Source organism: Mirounga angustirostris, unplaced genomic scaffold (genome assembly GCF_029215605.1).
Source record: "Mirounga angustirostris isolate CCGP_5_RB_7025 unplaced genomic scaffold, mMirAng1.0.hap1 SCAF_1, whole genome shotgun sequence".
Classification (NCBI taxonomy): domain Eukaryota; kingdom Metazoa; phylum Chordata; class Mammalia; order Carnivora; family Phocidae; genus Mirounga; species Mirounga angustirostris.
Window position 1 is genome coordinate 80,371,186 of NW_026991709.1, and position 21,245 is coordinate 80,392,430.

The 21,245-nt window shown below is 38.4% G+C and overlaps 1 protein-coding gene across 11 annotated transcripts in view; it reads right to left on the reverse strand.

The window, feature by feature from the left end:
* The window catches only part of MAP3K13 (mitogen-activated protein kinase kinase kinase 13), a 167,206-nt gene that overhangs the window by 115,598 nt on the left and 30,363 nt on the right, over positions 1 to 21,245 (reverse strand). For 6 of the 11 annotated variants that reach the window (XM_064584064.1, XM_064584068.1, XM_064584112.1 and 3 more), the window contains one exon: positions 8,168 to 8,228. The exons of 2 other annotated variants lie outside the window; for them this stretch is intronic. The gene's annotated coding sequence lies outside the window, so the exon portion shown is untranslated. Of the gene's footprint in view, positions 1 to 8,167; positions 8,229 to 19,982; positions 20,301 to 21,245 lie in introns of those variants that run through there. 3 more of the 11 variants (XM_064584121.1, XM_064584133.1, XM_064584127.1) reach the window with 2 other exon arrangements.

Here is a 21,245-nt window from a genome sequence, read left to right on the forward strand (position 1 = left end):
CAAATATTTTTAAACAGCATTTATAATATTAAATAAATCATATCTTGTTATGAAATTAATAGTCAACTTCTTTTTAAAACTTTTTTCCAGTTTTTTTGAGGTATAATTGACAAATAAAAATTATATACATTTAAGATGTACAAAGTGATGGTTTGATATATATTTTCATTATGAAAGGATTACCACAATCAATTAATCCTTTAACCAATATCTTCCATCTTCCCTACCTCCCAATCCCTGATAACCACTGGTCTACTCTCTGTTTCTGAGTCCCATGTTTTCAGATCCTACATATAAATAAGAAAAGCATTTATCTTTCTGAATTAGTTTACTTAACATAATATCCTCTGGGTTGTCACAAATGGCAGGGTTTCCCTTTCTTATGGCTGAATAATATTCCATTGTATATTATACCATACTTTCTTTATCCATTCATCTATTGATGGACACGTAGGTTGTTTCCATATCTTGGCTATTGTGAACAATGCTGCAATGAACATGGGAGAACAGATAGCTCTTCAAGATCTTGATTTCATTTCCTTTGGATACATAACCACTAGTGGGCTTGCTGGGTAGTATTATAGTTCTACTTTTAATTTTTTGAGGAACCTCTACACTATTTCCATAGTGGCTGTACCAGTCTCTCCTTTTCTGATATTAAACTACTTTCTACTGTTAGATATAACCTAGTTTTCATCAGTGAGTATATGTTCATTAGAGATACTGAGTGATAATTTGCTTGATAATGCATATTTTAAACTAATTTAACTAATTTGAGGACCACTGTTAAAAATTACTTGAAAATTTTATTTTGAATTATATATATTTTTTAATTATATTGTTAAATGTTAAAATGTATCAGTGTCATTGATACCTATTTTCTTCTTGAGGAACTTAATGCAGTGTAGCTTTCTTTTAGCAGGGTTTTCGAGGCTTTTCATAGGATGTAAATTGAATCTCTGGTTTATAATATTTCTGAGCATTATTTATTACAAGTATTTTTCTATATTTTATGCAAAAAATATTGATTCCTTTTAATGATACGGCAATAGGATTTCACTTTTGTATGTTTTTTTTCTTGTGTACACTAATGAACTTAATATTTGGTACTGAAGATTTGGGGGGAAAATATAGAGAGAAAGGAATATACTTATGTGAAATTTTATTTAATTGTTCCCTTGAAAATATGGCATAGATTGTGTGTTCCAAGGATTTACTTAAATCAAGTATTTCTTTTGATTTTACAATTTGCTTGACTTTTCTAAATTTGGTCATGAAATTAGCCTTCTGTTATTTTTTCTTGTGTTAGCAATTTTGGAAATAAATTATCTTCAGAATTTTCATTACTGAGAAAGTGTATATTATAAACCATGGCTGGGTCACTTTCAAGCTATGTCACTTGGGCGAATTGTGTGACATTATCTGTAAAATGGAGATGAGGACAGCAATGATAGTGGTAATTCTAATACCTTCCTATATTGTTATTGTAAAGGTTAAACAAGATGAGGCATGGCAGCCCAAAGCACAATGCCTGGCTCAGAAATGTTTGCTAATATTTTAATAAATCTAGTCAATCACTAAACCCAACTGATTTTAAATATCATTCAAGTTTATGCCCTACTCTTAATTCTCACAGCCTTTGCCTGAGGTAGTTTTCATGTCTCACCTGGACTGTAACAATAGCCTCCTTATCTCCCTACTTCTACTCCCTTTCCCCTTCAGTTCATTGAATAGTGATCTTTCTAAAACACAGTCTGGTTATTTCAATTCTCTCATGAAAATCTTTTGATGGCTCTCCATCACATAGAGCAATGTTTCCCAAACATCATGCATTCCCATACCTCTTCCCAAGTGTTGCGAATGGTTCCTGTGCCTGGACTGTTTGCCCCATCTTTCTTCCTAAAGAATTCACTTATTCCTTGTAATTTATCTTAGTCTGTCTGCAATAAGGATGTTACCTAATGTAAAATGCAGATTTTATTCCAGACCCTTAATTTGTACTTAAAAATTTGTTGTTGATATAATTTACATACATGAAATGCACAGATTTCAAGTGTTCAATCTAATGAATGCTGATAATTCTCTACATCTATAACTACCAACCAAATCAAGATTTAAAACATTTCTAGGACCCTAGAAAGTTCCCTAATGGCCCTTCCCAATAAATAAAATATCCTCTTCCCCTTTCCCCACCAAAAGTTTTGACAAAAAAAATTTTTTCAGGGTCACAGAACAACCATATTTCTTCCCATTGGTATTAAAAACGCTTTGCATGATTTCAGCTTGCATGAACATTTTTATGGTCCCACATTGCAAAGTTAGGATGATCTGTACTTCAAATATTTCATTTTACTTCTTTTTTGGCATTGTAGCTGTATCTCTGTATGTGTATGTGTGCGTGTACCTGTATGTGTTAATGGATACTCTAAAGAAGTCAACAAACGACAGTACCTGGGCCAAATCTAGCAGGCCTGTTTGTATAAATAACACTTTATTAGCATACACCCCTGCTAATTGATGTAGATACTCTCTAGGTGCCTGCTTTTGTGCTACAAGGCAGAGTTAGTTGCTACAGAGACCATATGGCCCACAAAGCCTAAAATATTTATTATCTGGTCCTTTACAGAAAAAATTTCCCAACCACTGCTCTAAAGCACTGGTTCTTAAATTTTAGCATGTATCAGAATCACAGATTGTGCCACACCCCCAGAGTTTGTAACTCAGTTAGGTCTACGGTGGAGCCAAGAGAATTTCATCTAACAAGTTCCCAGGTGATGGTGATACTGCCAGTCTGCCGACCACACTTGGAGAACCAGTTTTAGAGACTACATTATATAATGTTAACATATTACAGTCTACCTCATATCATACTACTTCATTCCCACCCGTTGTACTCTTGTTGTTATATATTTTACTTCTTTATATGCTCTTAACCCTACTGTACGTTATTTTTGCTTTGAACAGGCCATAGCCTTTTTTTGTGAATTAACACACAGCAAAATTGACTTTTATAGTGTACAGTTCTACAAGTTTTAACTTATGTATGGACTCTTGTAACTGTTACCACAATAACGGCTTCTGTTAAAGGATCTAGTAGAGAAGTAGAGCATCAAACTATTAAAAAAGAATCAAAAGGAAATGCTAGAAATAAGAAATAAATACCAAAATTGAAAAATTCCTCTGATGGATGTAAAGGTCATGCTATTGAGTGAAGGTAATTTCTGTACTGGGTTGTAAAATTTTCATGTTTTCTGTCTTTTTATTTAGTCAGTGAACCAGCACTATTAACACATACCTATAGGTCGGTGATTTCCAATTTGCTATTTATTGCTACTAATGTGCATCTTGCTTTCTCAAAGCAGCCATATAAGCCATTTTGTTTCTCATGTCTCTTCCTATGAACCTTATTATCTAATCATTTTCAGGATAATAGATTATATAGGCAGCCTTTTTCAATTTAAGATTTTATTTTTAAGTAATCTCTACACCCAACATGGGGCTCAAACTCACAACCCTAAGATCAAGAGTCAAACGCTTCACCGACTGAGCCAACCAGGTACCCCTCAATTTTTAGTAACTTTTTATGGTCTCCCTTTGATGAACTTGTTTGCTAGTGTATGATCCCCCCGTTCTAAGCAAACTTTAGTGAGAAAAGCTTGTAGTTTCCTAGACATTTGGCAGCCATTGTCTTTCCCACCCCCATTATCCTATTAAATTCTGAAAGCTGTAAGGACAATGGAAAGACAGCCTTCAGTAGCTCTGAAACCTTCCATTCTGATTATAAGAAAGGATCAGGCTTCTAGAAAAGAGATCAAGTTTCTTTCAGCTCCCGGGTCCAGGTTAATAAGCAGTAGAGTTAAATAAGCATCTGTCCAACTGACCCCCGCTGCCCCAGGTGCCTTCTGTGGTACTTCTCATCCTTCTGTTTATCCTATCTTAATACAGACTAAAAAATGGTTTTCAATATCTAATGTAAAATTCTTTTTATTGTCATCCACACTGTTACTCTGCCTCTACCTATTTGCCCAGGTATCTCTCTTGCCTGTTTTTCTTTGATGACGTGTGTCATAAAGTACTATGAGGGCCACGTTTACTTTATGTTGCATTTACTGAGAAGCACAAAAAAGGTCGTTCCATACTTTTCAGGTGTTCCGTAATTGTCTCTGATGTCTATAAAACATCCTGTGTAAATCGTTTCTGCTAAGTTTGTATTGCAAACACATTTTGAAATGGATTTTACCAGGATCCACCACACCATTTCACTATGGAAACACTGGTATATATCACACAATGTGACATTCAAGATTTATTCCTTAAATTCCAGAATAATGCTCAAAGGAATCTATTTTATATCTGGTTATCATTCCATTTGTTGTCCTGTGAGGAAGGCAGACTGAGATATTATTATCTCATTTTCCAGATGAGGAAGTGGAGACATGGACAGAGATGATTAAATGAGACAGCACATGAAAAAATATCTGTGACGGGGCGCCTGGGTGGCTCAGTTTGTTAAGCAACTGCCTTCGGCTCAGGTCATGATCCTGGAGTCCCAGGATCGAGTCGCACATCGGGCTCCCTGCTCAGCAGGGAGTCTGCTTCTCCCTCTGACCCTCCACCCTCTCATGCTCTCTATCATTCTCTCTCTCTCAATAAATAAATAAAAATCTTTAAAAAAAAAAAAAAGAAAAAATATCTGTGACAGAGCCTGTTATGTATGTAGGTGTGTGGGTACATATACATATAGACACACACACACACACAAATATATATATTTGCAATGAGGGGGAGAGCATATTTTTTTCTCTTCAAAAGAATATACTTATCAAAAAGGAAATTAGTGGCAGATCTAAAACTAAAGCTACTTAACTTCTAGTCTAGTCTTTCTAGTAAACTCTATTCAGATGACACAGATGACATTTCTGTATTTGGTTATTATTAGCTTTCCACACTCAGGACAAACTACTATCTATTACAGTAGTTCATTTTTAAAAACGTAATCCAGAGATACTATAGGGACACTTCCTTAAACTTTCTGTTCTTTATACATTTCTACTGCCATTACATACCATTTTGACTTTTTTTTTTTTTTTAAAGATTTTATTTATTTATTTGACAGAGAGAGAGAGAGACAGCGAGAGAGGGAACATAAGCAGGGGGAGTGGGAGAGGGAGAAGCAGGCTTCCCGCCGAGCAGGGAGCCCGATGCGGGGCTCGATCCCAGGACCCCAGGATTATGACATGACCCGAAGGCAGACGCTTAATGACTGAGCCACCCAGGCACCCCCATTTTGACTTCTTCTTGAGATCTCTTTCCCTAACAGGGAAAGTCTTGGGCCAAATTTTGGTTTGGGTGAAGTTTGGCTTTGTTTTTGTTCTACCTTCTCTTCTGATTCTTCTCCTACTTCTTATGTGAAAGCCCATATTCCATGAAAATCAGTTCATGGGCAGCAACAGCAGGTAAAGGAATCTGATTAGGACAGTGAAGTATGAGTCAGAGACCAGAAACGCCACAGAAAAAAAGACTTTCAAGCAATTAGGAACTGGGAGGAGTTGAGTATCTGAGTGAGGGTTAACAAGCTGGAGTTTGACAGTAAGGAAGCAGGGCAGAGCAGACCAAACAAGAACATGAAACCAGTGCAGAGAAAATGCAAAATGCCTGGCACCTTCAATCACTCTATTCCTTTTACTATGGTAAATTCCAATCTAATGTGACACTGACCTAGAATCCTATCAGTAGTAGTAATTCTAACAGTTGGCTAGCTGACCAATCAATTTGGAGTAAAGTGCAGTCACAGTTCTTTTGGCAGAGGGTTTTCTTTATTCTGGTTGTTAAAATAGATGCAATTACATTAATTCATTCTAAAGCAGGGGAAACTAGGGCGCCTGGGTGGCTCAGATGGTTAAGTGTCTGCCTTCAGCTCAGGTCATGATCTCAGGGTGCTGGGATCGAGCCCCGCACCAGGCTCCCAGCTCTGTGCGGGGCCTGCTTCTCTCTTTCCTTCTACTGCTCCTCCTGCTTGTGCTCTCTTGCTCTCTCTGTCAAATAAATAAATAAAATCTTTAAAAAATATAAAGAGGGGGAAACTGATCTTTAATTTATTACGCTCTCAAAAATAGTATGTTTTGAGGAGAGAACCAAAGCAACAACTTCTCCAAGTATATTCTTTGGCATACTGACTCCTGCAGTTTAGCTGAATGCTCCAAATGAAAAAAAGGATTCTGTGGCAAAAACTTAGGGAAATGCTGCATGACCCTCTTACTAGAAACATTAACATATTAAAGGTTCTGAGAAGTCTTGCAGTAAATATATAAACTCATTTAATTTTATTTACTGTTATGTTTAGTGCTTTTAATGTCCTGTTCAAGAAATCTTTGCATACCCAAGACTGCAAAGATATTTTCCATTGTTTTTTTTTTTTCTACCATTCTGGTTCTGATTGTTATGTTTAGATCTATGATCAATGTCTATTTAATTTTTGTATGGAGAGATAAAGATGTGACAGTTCTTTTCGTACTTTCCCATAAGAAAATCCATTTGATTCAGCAACATGTTTAAAAAGACTCTGTTTCTGGAGTGCCTGGGTGGCTCAGTCCGTTGAGTGTCCAACTCTTGATTTCAGCTCAGGTCATGATCTCAGGGTTGAGAGATCAAACCCCGCATGGGGCTCCCGGCTCAGCAGGCAGTTTGCTTGAGACTCTCTCTCACCCTCTCCCTCAGTGGTCCTCGCCTCCCCCCATCTTCCTTCTCTCTCTCAAATAAATAAATCTTTAAAAAAAAGACTCCCTTGGGGTGCCTGGGTGGCTCAGTCATTAAGCGTCTGCCTTTGGCTCAGGTCATGGTCCCAGGGTCCTGTGATCAAGCCCTACATCGGGCTCCCTGCTCCATGGGAATCCTGCTTCTCCCTCTCCCACTCCGCCTGCTTGTGTTCCCTCTCTCCTGTCTCTCTCTCTCTGTCAAATAAATAAATAAAATCTTTAAAAAAAAAAAAAAAAAAGACTCCCTGGGGCACCTGGGTGGCTCAGTCGTTAAGCATCTGCCTTTGGCTCAGGTCACGATCACAGGGTCCTGGGATCGAGTCCTGCCTTGGGCTCCCTGCTCTGCGGGAAGCCTGCTTCTCCCTCTCCCACTCCCCCTCCTTGTGTTCCCTCTCTCACTGTGTCTCTGTCAAATAAATAAAATCTTTAAAAAAAAGTAAAATAAAAATTAAAAAAAGACTCCCTATTGAATTAACTTGCCACCTTGATCAAAAATCAATTGACCTTATGTTTGTGGGTCTATTTCTGGATGTGCTATTCTGCTCCACTGATAATTCATCTATTCTTAGGGCAATAGTTCATTGTTGGTAATAGTTAATAGCTTTACAGTTAAATCTTGAAATCACGTACTATAAATCATCCAACTTGTTGTTCCTTTTCAGGATTGTTTTAGCTATGCAATGTTTATTGCATTATCAGATACATTTTAGAATCAGCTTGACAATTTCTTCAAAAACACCTGCTGGAATTTTGATAGGAACTGCACTAGATCTATACATTCACTTAGGGAGAACTGGCATCTTAACAATTTTGAGTTTTATAATCCATGATCATGTTTTGTTTTTTTAAGATTTACTTTATTTATTTATTTATTTATTTATTTATTTATTTATTTATTTATTTTACAGTAGGCTCCATGCCCAATGTGGGGCTTGAACTCAGGACCCTGAGTCAAAATGTTATCTGCACACCCATAGTCGTAGCAGCATTATTCATAAGAGTCAAGAGGTGAAACAATCCAAATGTCCATCAATGGATGAATGGATAAACAAAGTGAGGTATATAATGGAATATTATTCAGCCTTAAAAGCGAAGGAAATACTGTCATTGCTGCAACAAAGGTGAAACTTTTTTTTTTTTTTTTAAGATTTTATTTATTTATTTGACAGAGAGAGACACAGCGAGAGCAGGAACAGAAGCAGGGGGAGTGGGAGAGGGAGAAGCAGGCCTCCTGCTGAGCAGGGAGCCCGATGTGGGACTCGATCCCAGGACCCTGGGATCATGACCTGAGCCGAAGGCAGACGCTTAACGACTGAGCCACCCAGGCACCCAACCAAGGTGAAACTTGAGGACTTTACACTAAGTGAAAGAAGCCAGTCACAAAAAGACAAACACTGTATGATTCCACTTACATGAGGTATCTAAAGCAGTCAAACTCACAAAAACAGGAAGGAGAATGGTGGTTGCCAGGGTCTAGAAGGAGGAGGAAATGGGGAGTTGTTATTTAGTGGGTATAGAGTTTCAGATTGGAAGGTGAACAAGTTCTGGAGATCTGTTTCACAACAATGTTAATATACTTAATACTGTTGAACTGAACACTTAAAAATGTGAATGGTGAATTTTATATGTTTATCACAATTTAAAATTTAAAAATTATTTTTAAAAACTTTAACACGAATTTTATTATGAATTCTAAAAAAAACTATGCTGAAAACATTTTTTAACCTATCAGATTGGCAAAAACCCAAAAGTCTGATAACTCTCTCAGTTGGCAAGGATATGGGAAACAGTACTCTTATTCATTGCTGGGGGAGTACAAATTGGTACAATCCCTATGGAAGTAACTAAGCAATATTTATGGCACCTATTATACTCTCTGAATTTAATCAGAGATATACTGTATGCATGTATAAAATGATATATGCACAGGTTGTGAACTTCAGCACTGTTTATAACAGGAAGATACTGAAAACAACCAATATGCCCATCACTAGGTGATTGGTTAAATAAATTACAGTATGTCCATACAATGGAATACTATGCAGCTATTTAAAAATGAGGACACTTGGAGCACTGGGTGTTATGTACATACAATGAATCATGGAACACTTCATCTAAAATTAATGATGTAATGTATGGGGATTAACATAAGAATAAAAAAAGAAAAAAGAAAAAAAAGAAAGAAATAGTAAATAAATATTTTAAATATTTAAAAAAATAAAATAAAATAAAATAAATAAAAATGAGGACACTCTCCACATACTTATATGAAAAGAGATTCAACATATATTACAAATTTAAAAATTAAGAACAGTAATGTATAACAGTATTAGTAAAAAGAGAAAGGTAAGAATCTGTGTATACATTTATGTTTCCTTGCATACACATCAAGAAACTCTGGAAGGACACATGGAAAAATAATAACAGTAGTTTGGGGTCTTGAATGGGAGCTGAATGGATTGGGGACCAGCTGGGGTAGGAAGATGTTTCAATGCACACTTTTCTATGGGGCACCTGGGTGACACAGCTGATTAAGCACCCAACTCTTGGTTTCGGCTCAGATTATGATCTCAGGATCGTGAGATCGAGTCCCACATCAGGCTCTGTGCTCAATGTGGAGTCAGCTTAAGCCTCTCTCCCCCTCTGCCCCTGCCCTCCCGTGTGTGTGCTTGTTCTTTCTCTCTCTCTGTCTCCCTCTTTCTCTCAAATAAATAAATAAACCTTTTTTTTTTAAAAAAAATGCACTTTTCTATATATTTTAGTTTTGGAATCATGTGACTATATCACCTACTCAGAAAATAAAAAACTCCCATTCTTAAAAATAAATTTCAGGGGCGCCTGGGTGGCTCAGTCGTTATGATCCCAGGTCATGATCCCAGGGTCCTGGGACCGAGCCCCGCATCGGGCTCCCTGCTTGGCGGGAAGCCTGCTTCTCCCTCTCCCACTCCCCCTGCTTGTGTTCCCTCTCTCACTGTCTCTTTCTCTCTCTGTCAAATAAATAAAATCTTTAAAAAAATAATAATAAATAAATAAATTTCAATGGCACCAACTGACACTAATATATTAATAAAATGAATATTTACCAAGTGTCTACTATATGTCAACTAGGTACTATTTTGGACACTGGCAATATAGCACTGAACAAGACAAAGTTCTTGCCCCCTCATAGAACTTATATTCTAGTGAGAAAGAATATATATGTTGATTTTATCAAAAATATACACACACATACAAATAATTCTGAATATAAATAGTATATATATTCGACTATATATATCATGTGTATGTGTGTGTATATATGTGTTTTATATATATGTATGTATATATATATGTATGTATATATATATTTAAAGATTTTATTTATTTATTTGACAGAGAGAGAGAGCAGAGGGAGAGGTAGAAGCAGGCTCCTGCTGAGCAGAGAGCCCGACACGGGGCTCGATCCTAGCACCCCTGGAACCATGACCTGAGCCGAAGGCAGCAGTTTAACCGACTGAACCACCCAGGCACCCCTAAATATATATTTTTTCATAAAATGAATTAAATTGTGCAATATTGTTAGAAGTCATTCAAGGTAAAGGAAGAGTGATGTGGTGGAAGTGGGGTAGTGATGCCTCTGAAGAGTAGGCATTTGAGTAGAGATCTGAATGAAGAGAAGGAAGAAACAATACAGGGGAAGAGCTTTCCAGGCAGCAAAGACCCTGAGGCACAAGAAAGTTTGATGTATTCCAGAAGCAATAGAAACACTTATATAGCCGGAGCAATCTGTGTGAGGAGAACAATGGTAGACAATGATGTTAAACAGATGGTCAGAAGGCAGATCATGTGGGCTTTGTAGGGCAGGAGCAAGGATTTGGGTGTTAGAGGCAGCTATTAAAGGTTTTTAAAAATATCTGAAAGGGGCCCAGAAGCCTGAGAAGAAGGTGGAGTAGGAGGACCCTAAGCTCACCTTGTCCCACAGATACAGCTAGATAATACTCACATCAGTATAAATAACCCAGAAAATGACCCAAAGACTGGCAGAATAAACTCCACAACTAAATGTAAAGAAGAGGCCACATCAAAGAGGGTAAGAAGGGTGGAGAGGACGTGGGAAGCTAAAGGGACCGGCAGGATTGTCTGTCGGAGGGAGGGATCCGCGAACTCAGAGAAGGGAGAGAAATAGACTATGACACTGGGAAGCCTGCATGGGGAAGATGAATCCTCATAATATTTGGCTTTGAAAACTAGAGGGGCCAAATTTTGTGAATACTCACAACCAGCAGGACTTAAAGCCTGGAATTTTAAAAATCTTCGTTCTGGGCAAGCCTGGAAAGTGATAGGAAACTGAGCCCCTGCCCTTAGAGAGACAACACAACAAACAGCCCAGGGAGATACAACATAGAAGCAGTAGTTTGAAAAATGCCTGGGGCATATGACAGGGAGAGTTATTTACTCATCTTAGAGACTGTCCTGGAGAATTAGGGACTGCAGGGAGAGCCCTGCAGGAACAAAAGAGCTGGCAGGTGCCATTTCCCTCACCCGCACCCCCCTCTCCCAACTTGCTTACACCAAGACCTGTCCCCCTCTTCAGTCAAGCTTGCCTCTGTCCAGGACTGCAGGTCCCCTCCCCAAGAAGACCCAAGCAAAGCCTTGCAAACACCATGTCTCCTGACCCATGCACTTTCCGGGGCCTCAGTCCTGGCAGCAGTAGCAGTGGGTACCCCTCTCACAGAGGCCCTGCACACACCATGTTAAAATTGCATGCCCCACACCTGAGTATTTTTATGGTTAGAGAACCATTGAACAGCCAGCCCCATCCCAGCAGTAGAGGCATGTCCCTTCTTCCCTGTGTCCCAACGTTGTGGGCACTGCAGCCCTGTCCTGGAGCATGTTGTGGATCTGCCTGCTCTGATAGGCTTTTGGCTAGAGCCCACTCAAACCAGGGCCACAAGTTTGGCAGTGTGCAAGCAGCCCTGAAAGGGGCCAGCATCACTCCAGAGACTTCTGCCCTGGGGAGAGGGAAAGATAACCACACAAATAAGTTAGACTGTGGCTCCACAAGTGGGCTGGGGCAGATAGCTGGTCTGACTACAGGCCCCCTCCACCAATGAAAGCTTCTCAGGGGACAACACAGGGAAAGTGCCCTGTAGTTGGTGCTACTGCATCTCTGGCAAATGCCTGATCTGACTAAACTCAAGCCCAAGGCAGCCCCAGATTGGCCCACTAACAACATAGGGATCAAACCCTGCCCACAACTGTTAGAGAACCATTGAAGATGACCGGACTGAAGGAAAAAGTGGCTCAGCCACAATAGCAGGGAGCATGCAACACTCATAGGAGACACCCCTGAAGCATCAGGTTCTGGTGAACAGGGGATATTTTACTGCAGGGCATACAGGACCCCTTCTTCATAAAGCCACTACTTTCAAGAGCGGGAGACATGGCTGACTTTCCTAAAACACAGAAACAGACACAGAGAGTTAGACAAAAATGAGAAGACAGAGGAATATGTCCCAAATGAAAGAACAGGACAAAGTCACAGCAAGAGAACTAAATGAAACAGAATAAGTATTATGCCTGGTAAAGAATTTAAAGTAATGGTCATAAAGATACTCATTAGACTTGAGAAAAAAAGTGGAGGCATCAGTGAGACCATTAACAAAGAGATAAAAAAAAAAATCAGAGGTGAGGAATACAATAAATGAAATTAAAAATACACTAGATGGAATAAATAGTAGACTAGAGGAAGAAGAATGAATCAGCGATCTGCAAGAAAGAGTAATGGAAAAGCTGAACAGATGAGAGAAAAAATAATGCAAAATGAGAATAGATTTAGGGAAGTCAGCAACTCCATCAAGCATAATAACATGCACATTATAGGGCTCCTGGAAGATGAAGAGAAAGAAAAGGGGGCAGAAAATTTCTTTGAAGAAATAATAGCTGAAAACTTGCCAAATCTATGGAAGGAAACAAATTCAGGTCCAGAAGGCACAGAGATCCCCAACAAAATCAACCCAAAGAGGTCCACACCAAGACACATAGTAATTAAAGTGGCAAAAAGTAGTGATAAAGAGAGAATTTTAAAAGCAGAAAGAGAAAAGAAGACAGTTACATAAAAAGGGGGAAACTTGTCAGGCTATTAGCAGAAACACTGCAGGCCAGAAGAGAGTGGCATGATATATTCAATGTGCTGAAAGGAAGAAATCTACAGCCAAGAATACTCCATCCAGCAAGACTATCATTCAGAATAGAAGGAGAAATAGAGTTTCTCAGACAAACAAAAGTTAAAAGAACTCATGACACTAAACCAGCCCTAGCAGAAATGTTAAAGGGGACTCTCTGAGTGGAAAGGAAAGACCATAAGTAAAAGTAAGAAGAGTAGGAAGCACAAAAGCAATAAAAATAACTATATCTGTAAAAATCAGTCAAGGGACTCACACACACACACACACAAAAAGGATGTAAAGTATGACACTAGATACCTAAAATGTGGGAGGGAGAGGAGCAAAGAATGGGCTCAAACTTAAGCATCCATCAACTTAATATGGACTGTTATATGAAGAAGATGTTATATACAAATGTAATGGTAACCACAAATCAGTAATAGATATGCAAAGAATAAAGAGCAGGAAATCCAAGTATGTCACTAAAGAAAGCCAACTTATTATGAGAGAAGAGGGCAAGAAAAGGAACAGAGAAGTACAAAAACAACCATAAAAAAGTGACAGAATCAAAATAAATACATATCTATAAATAATTACTTTCAATATAAATGGACTAAATGCTCTTATCAAAAGACACAGGGTGACAGAATGTATTAAAAAACAAGACCCATCTATATGCTGCCTACAAGAGACTCATTTCAGACTTATAGACACATGCAAATTGAAAGTAAGTGGATGGAGACACATTTATCATCATACAAATGGATGTGAAAAGAAAGTCAGGGTAGCAATACTTAAAGCAAACAAAATAGACTAAAAAAAGACTGTAACAAGAGACAAAGAAAGACACTATGTAATCATAAAGGAGACAATCCAACAAGAAGATATAACAATTGTAAGTATTTATGTACCCAATATGGGAGCACCCAAATACATAAAACAGTTAATAACAAACATAAAGGAACGAATCAATAGCAATACAATAACAGTAGGGGACTCTAACACCCCACTTACATCAATGGACAGATCATCCAAACAGAAATCAACAAGAAAATAGGCTTTGAATACACACTGGACCAGATGGATTTAACAGATATATTCAGAATATTCCAACCCAAAACAGCAGAATACATTTTTTTCAAGTGCACATGGGACATTCTCTAGAATAGGTCACACATAAGGCCACAAAACAAGTCTCAATAAATTCAAAAAGATTGAAGTCATACCATGCATTTTTCTGATGATAATGCTATAAAACTAGAAATCAACCACAAGAAAAAAATCTGGAAAGAAAGACCACAAGTATAGAGATTAAATAACATGCTACTAAACAATGAATGGGTCACAAAGAAATCAAAAATTACATGGAGACAAATGAAAATGAAAACACAACAGTCAAAACCCTTGGGATGCAACAAAAGTGAGGGTAGTTTATAGTAGTACAGGCCTACCGCAAGAAGCAAGAAAAATCTCAAACAACTGAACCTTACATCTAGAGGACTTAGAAAAAGAACAAACAAAATCCAAAATCAGCAGGAAGGAGATAATAAAGATTAGACCAGAAATAAATGAGAAACTAAAAAAATAATAGATCAGTAAAACCAGGAGCTGTTTCTTTGAAAAGATCAATAAAATTGATAAACCTCTAGCCAGACTCAGAGAGAGAGAGAAGACTCAAACAAAATCAGAAATGAAAGAGGAGAAACAACAACAGACATCACAGAAATATAATTTTAAGATAATATTATAAAAATTTTTATGACAATAAATTGGACAACCTAGAAGAAATGGATGAATTTCTAGAAATGTATAATCTAGCAAAACTGAAGCAGAATTCTGGAAATAGAAAATTTGGAGAGAGTGATTATCATCAATGAAATTGAGTCAGTAAGCAAAAAACAACCAACAAACAATAGTCCAGGACCAGATGGCTATACAGTTGAATTCTACCAAACACCTAAAGAAGAGCTAATACCTGTTCTTCTCAAACTCTTCCAAAACAGACAAGGGGAAGGAAAGCTTCCAAATTCATTCTATGAGGCCAGCATTACCCTGATACAAAACCAGATAATAAAGATACCACCAAAAAAGAGAACTACAGGCTCATATCTGTGATGAACATAGATGCAAAAATCATCAACAAAATATTAGCAACCTGAATCCAACAATACATTAAAAAGAAAATCATTCACCATGATCAAATGGGATTTTTCCCCCGGATGCAAGGATGGTTTAATATTCATGAATCCATCAACATGATACATCACATCAAGAGAAAGGATAAAAACCATATGATCATTTGAATAGATGCAGAAGAAGCATTTGACAAAGTACAACATCCATTCATGATAAAAACCTTCAATAAAGTAGGTTTAGAGGGAACATACCTCAATATATTAAAGGCTTATAAGAAAAATCCATAGCTAACATCATCCTTAATGGGAAAAACTGAGAGCTTTCCCCTAAGGTCAGGAATAAGACATGGATGTTCACTCTCACCACTTTTATTCAACATAGTACTGGAAGTCCTAGCCACAGCAATCAGACAAGAAAAAGGAATAAAAGGCATCCAAATTGGTAAGGAAGAAGTAAAACTTTCACTATTTGCAGATGACATGACACTATATGTAGGAAACCTGAAAGACTCCACCAAATAACTACTAGAACTGAGAAATGAATTCACTAAGGTCACAGAATACAAAATCAATGTACAGAAATCCAATGCATTTCTATACACTAATAATGAAGCTGCAGAAAGAGAAATTAAGAAAACAGTCCCATTTACAACTGCACCAAAAATAATAAAATACCTAAGAATAAACTTAACCCAAGAGGTGAAAGACCTATACTCTGAAAACTATAAAACATTGATGAAAGAAATGGAAAGACATTTCATACTCATGGATTGGAAGAACAGTTATTGTTTTTTTTTTTTTTTAAAGATTTTATTTATTTATTTGAGACAGAGAGAATGAGAGACAGAGAGCATGAGAGGGAGGAGGGTCAGAGGGAGAAGCAGACTCCCTGCCGAGCAGGGAGCCCGATGCGGGACTCGATCCCGGGACTCCAGGATCATGACCTGAGCCGAAGGCAGTCGCTTAACCAACTGAGCCACCCAGGCGCCCCAAGAACAGTTATTGTTAAAATGTCTATACTACCCAAAGCAATCTACAGATTTAATGCAATCCCTACCAATAGCATTTTTCACAAAACTAGAACAATCCTAAAATTTGTATGGAACCACAAAAGACCCCCAACGGCCAAAGCAATCTTCAAGAAGAAACAAAACTGGAGATATCTCAGTTCCAGACTTCAAGTTATATTACAAAGCTGTAGTAATCAAAACAGTATGGTACTGGCACAAAAAAAGACCTATAGTTCAATAGAACAGAATAAAGAACCCAGAAATAAACCCATGATTATATGGTCAATTAATCTTCAACAAAGCAGGAAAGACTATCCAACGGGAAAAAGCCAGTGTCTTCAACAAATGATGTTGGGACAATGGGACAGCTACATACAAAAGAATGAAACTGGACCATTCTCTTATACTATACACAAAAATAAACTCAAAATGGATCAAAGACCTAAATATGAGACCTGAAACCATAAAAAATCCTAGAAGAGAGCCCATGCAGTAATTTCTCTGACATCAGCCATAACAACATCTTTCTAGATATGTCTCCTGAGGCAAGGGTAACAAAAGCAAAAATAAACTATTGGGACTACATCAAAATAAAAATCTTCTGTACAACAAAGGAAACAATCAACAAACCAAAAGACAACCTACTGAATGGGAAAAGATATTTGCAAGTGACATTTCCAATAAAGGGTTAGTATCCAAAATATATGAAAAACTTATACAACTCAACACCAAAAAACCAAAGAATTAAAAAATGGGCAGAAGACATGAACAGATATTTCTCCAAAGAAGACATACAGATGGCCAACAGACACATGAAAACACACTGAACATCACTTATAATCAGGGAAATGCAAATCAAAACCACAATGAGGTATCACACTTGTTAGAATGGCTAAAATCAAAAACTCAAGAAACAAGTGTTGGCGAGGATGTAGAGAAAAAGGAACCCTTGTGCAGTGTGGATGAGAATGCAAACTGGTACAAACACCGTGTAAGACAGTATAGAGGTTCCTCAAAAAATTAAAAATAGAACTATCATCTGATCCAATAATTGCACTACTGGGTATTTACCCAAAGAATATAAAAACACTAATTTGAAGGGATAGACACACCCCTATGTTTTTATCTATCTATCTAGATTATTATTCAGCCATAAAAAAGAATGAAATCTTACCATTTACAGTAACATGGATGGATCTAGAGAGTACAATAAAGCAAAATAAGCCAGTCAGAGAAAGAGAAATACCATACAATTTCACTCATATATGGAATTTAAGAAACAAAACAAACAAACAAAGAAAAAGTAGACAAACTAAAAAACAGACTCTTAACTATAGTGAACAAACAGATGGTTACCAGAGAGGAGGTGGGTGGGGGATGGGTGAAATAGGTGAAGAGAATTAAGAGTACACTTATCATGATGAGCACTGAATACTGTATGGAATTGTTGAATCACTATATTGAACACCTGGAACTAATATAACACTATGTTAACTACACTGGACTTAAAAAAAAAAGAAAAAAAAAAGGAAAGGAAGGAAAAGGAGCAGCCTTCCCAACGCCACTCCCATAACAGGAGGGGGCATGACTCAGCAGACACCTGGGGGTGAGGATAGCACCACCTGTGGCTCAGGGTTTGTTTGAGGTCCCAAGTCCCTTCAATCTGGAAGCAATGAACCGAGGTTTCATCTGTGGCCTTGTGTCCCTTCCTAGTGCCCAAAGGGCTTTCACCCAGACCTCAGGCTTGGATAGAATCCTAAGTATATAATGTAACAATTAGAAATAGAAAAACATACCGTAAGAAACTTTTTTTAAGATTTTTTTTTTTTTAAAGATTTTTATTTATTTTTTAGAGAGCGAGCGAGAGAGAAACAGCATGAGAGGGGAGAGGGTCAGAGGGAGAAGCAGGCTCCCCGCTGAGCCGGGAGCCTGATGTGGGACTCGATCCCAGGATCCTGGGATCATGACCTGAGCCGAAGGCAGACGCTTAACCATCTGAGCCACCCAGGCGCCCAAGATTTTATTTATTTATCTGACAGAGAGAGAGAGACAGCGAGAGAGGGAACACAAGCAGGGGGAGCGGGAGAGGGAGAAGCAGGCTTCCCGCTGAGCAGGGAGCCCGACTCAGGGCTCGATGCCGGGATCCTGGGATCACGACCCTAGCCGAAGGCAAATGTCTAACGAATGAGCCACCCAGGCGCTCCACCGTAAGAAACTCTTAACCACTGGAAACAAACTGAGGGTTGCTGGAGGGGGCGGTGGATAGGGTAACTGGGTGATGGGCATTAAGGTGGGCACGTGATGTAATGAGCACTGGGTGTTATATACAACTGATGACAATGAACTCTACCTCTGAAACTAATAATACACTATATGTTAATTAATTGAATTTAAATAAAAAATAAATTTTTAAAAATAGGAAAACAAATTTAAAAATATCCAAAAGGGGCTTGACTTAAGAGTTAGCCAGTACACCTGTATGGCCTTCCAGGTGTTAAAAGAGTGAAATATTTCTAATTGCATTAGGAAATAGCTGCTTCCCTGGTAACAGTGTCACCTGCCATGTTGGCTCCTTTCCTAAGACCCTTCTTTCCCAACTCTTGCCCCATAAACCAACAACCATAAATAACCTGGCCCAGGAGAGGTTGTTGAGTGGGAGGAGTTAATCAGCTCAGGAACCGAGAGTCACTGAGATTCAGCAAGCTAAAGGGTGAATAAAGGTTTTACTTCATTATAGTCCTAGAACCCACTTAGGACACTGTATCTTGGGCTTCTATCCCACCAAATGTCAGTCGGGGCCCAATTCCATCACCTGCGCTCCCACTCAGTCCTGCAGGAATGTGAGGCAGACTAGAGAAACAGACTGTCCCTGAGATCAGAGGTGAAGGTAGAGGCAAGGGGAAACCCAGTGTACTTCTCCAAAAACAATCTGTGTCCTCAGCACTCCTTGATCAATTTGAAAGGCTACTGGCTAGCAGCCAGCATTTATAACTTGTATATATCAATGACATCAAAATTTGCTTCTAGATTCAAAGTCACAAAATTATCCTGTACCAGGAATTTTTTAAAAATACATATGGCAAAAGATAAATAGAAAATATCAATTTCTCCAACACTAAATGCAACCTTAACATTCCCATAGCTGCACTCAATAAAGTCGATGTTTGGGTAACAACGTGTGTAGTTCCTGGACTGTTTACCTCAACATAGAACTGCAACAGCTGAGATACAACAATTCCAATTTCATATAGGAAATTTATTTTACATGCCATTGTACTGGGAATTTAGTCTGGAAAATTAGTACACATGTCAAAATCTTAAAAACAGATTTCTTTAAAGTCGCATGAAATTCCTAAAGCTGCTTGCCATTTACATCTATTTCACAAAGTTCCTCCTCTTTGAAAACACATGATGCTGCTCTTAAAACTAGGCTCTCAACAGCTTATTACACTGTATTCGGTTCTACTTTATTCTGATTCATTTCATTTCTTTGAACCACAAAACCTCCAGTTTAACTATCTGCAAGTATTACATATTTGCTACCATAAACTTGTAACATGAACCTAAACTAAAGGAAAAGCAGCTGGAAAGAACATGAGGGAGAAATCTAAGCACTACCTAGAAATAATCTCTGGGCACCAGATACATATTTGCTCACTTTTATTTTCTGACCGTAAACATCTTCACTTAACCAAAGACAAGACATTAAAAACCATCTTATGCAAGCAGGACCTGTTTTAGCAGAACATTTGCTGAAAATTTCATGGTTTTCCTTTTCATTTTTAAAATAAAACTACTTGTGAAATGCTGAAATTTTCTTTTAAGTAGGTCTACTTACACAAGATTTAGCACCCGGCAGGACCTTAATTTAATCTTAGATGGGAATTATTCCCACACTCTTTTTATATTCGAATATATTTTTAAAAACTTACTTACCCCACAGCAAGCTGAAATCTGGACAGACAGCATGAAACTACCGGCAGCCGCCTATTTCCTCACAGACTAAACTTTGTTCTCTTCCTGGCTGTTTCTGGATCAGGTTCACACTGATACACATTTACTGCGGCCTTGGAAGCTACCACCCAGCGGGAGTGAGGTGGGAGGGTCTGTTAATTTAACTGCTGCTTGACAACCTGGCTTAGTCCTTAAGTGTTTGCCTTCGGCTCAGGTCATGATCCCAGAGTCCTAGGATCGAGCCCCCCATCGGGCTCCCTGCTCCACGGGAAGCCTGCTTCTCCCTCTCCCACTCCCCCTGCTTGTGTTCCCTCTCTCGCTGTGTCTCTCTGTGTCAAATAAATACATAAAATCTTAAAAAAAAAAAAAAAATCTCATCATCTCTGATGGCGGGGCTTTGGTTTCAGAGGACATTTTTTTCCCATATGTTCCTGGGGGAGAAAAACTAATATAGTCGTCCTCTGAGCTTCAAAAATCATGCTTTCTCCCTTTCATACGTTTGCTCTCCTCCTCAGAACCTATACATTGTGCAGTCATGGCAAAAAGAGGCCAGGAAGTCGCTTCTCTACCATAGTCCCCGGCACCTCCACTCTCCCTCTTTTACCAGGTAGGGGAATAACACCGAGTTCTTGTTAAACTTAGTTCTTTTCTGACATTGAAACCACCTGCTTCCCTAAGAATAAAGTGAGAACGTGGATCCCAAAATCTGTTCTTTGCAAGATAAAATGTTATGCTGCTTCATCCCCTTCCACATCCCTAAGCTTCTTTCCCTTCTGAGCTACTATATTTCTGTAATTTGTAGCATTAGCTGTTGAAGCAGAAACCATTTATTATGCACTTACTGCACTAATCACTTTATAAACATTATCTCATTCTCTCCTAGGCAACATATTTGGGGATCATCTTCAATTCTTCTTAATCTGCTTCTCTATCCAATTAGCCCCTTCACTATCCTGGTGATCCTCTGCAATAAGAACAGTGGTGGGCAGGATAATGGTCCCCCACAAAGATGTCCATTTTCTCATCACCAGAATCTGTGAATATGTTACTTTACATGGCAAAAGGGACTTAGTCAACGCAGTTAAGGTTAAGGACTTTGAGACGGGGAGATTATCCAGATGGGACCAATCTTTTCACATGAGCCTTTCCCAGCTGTGGCCAGAGAGAAGCAATGTGAGGACTGGACTTGCTTCTGCTGGTTCTGAAGGGGGAGGTAGGGGGCCGCTAGAAGCTGGAAAAGGCAGG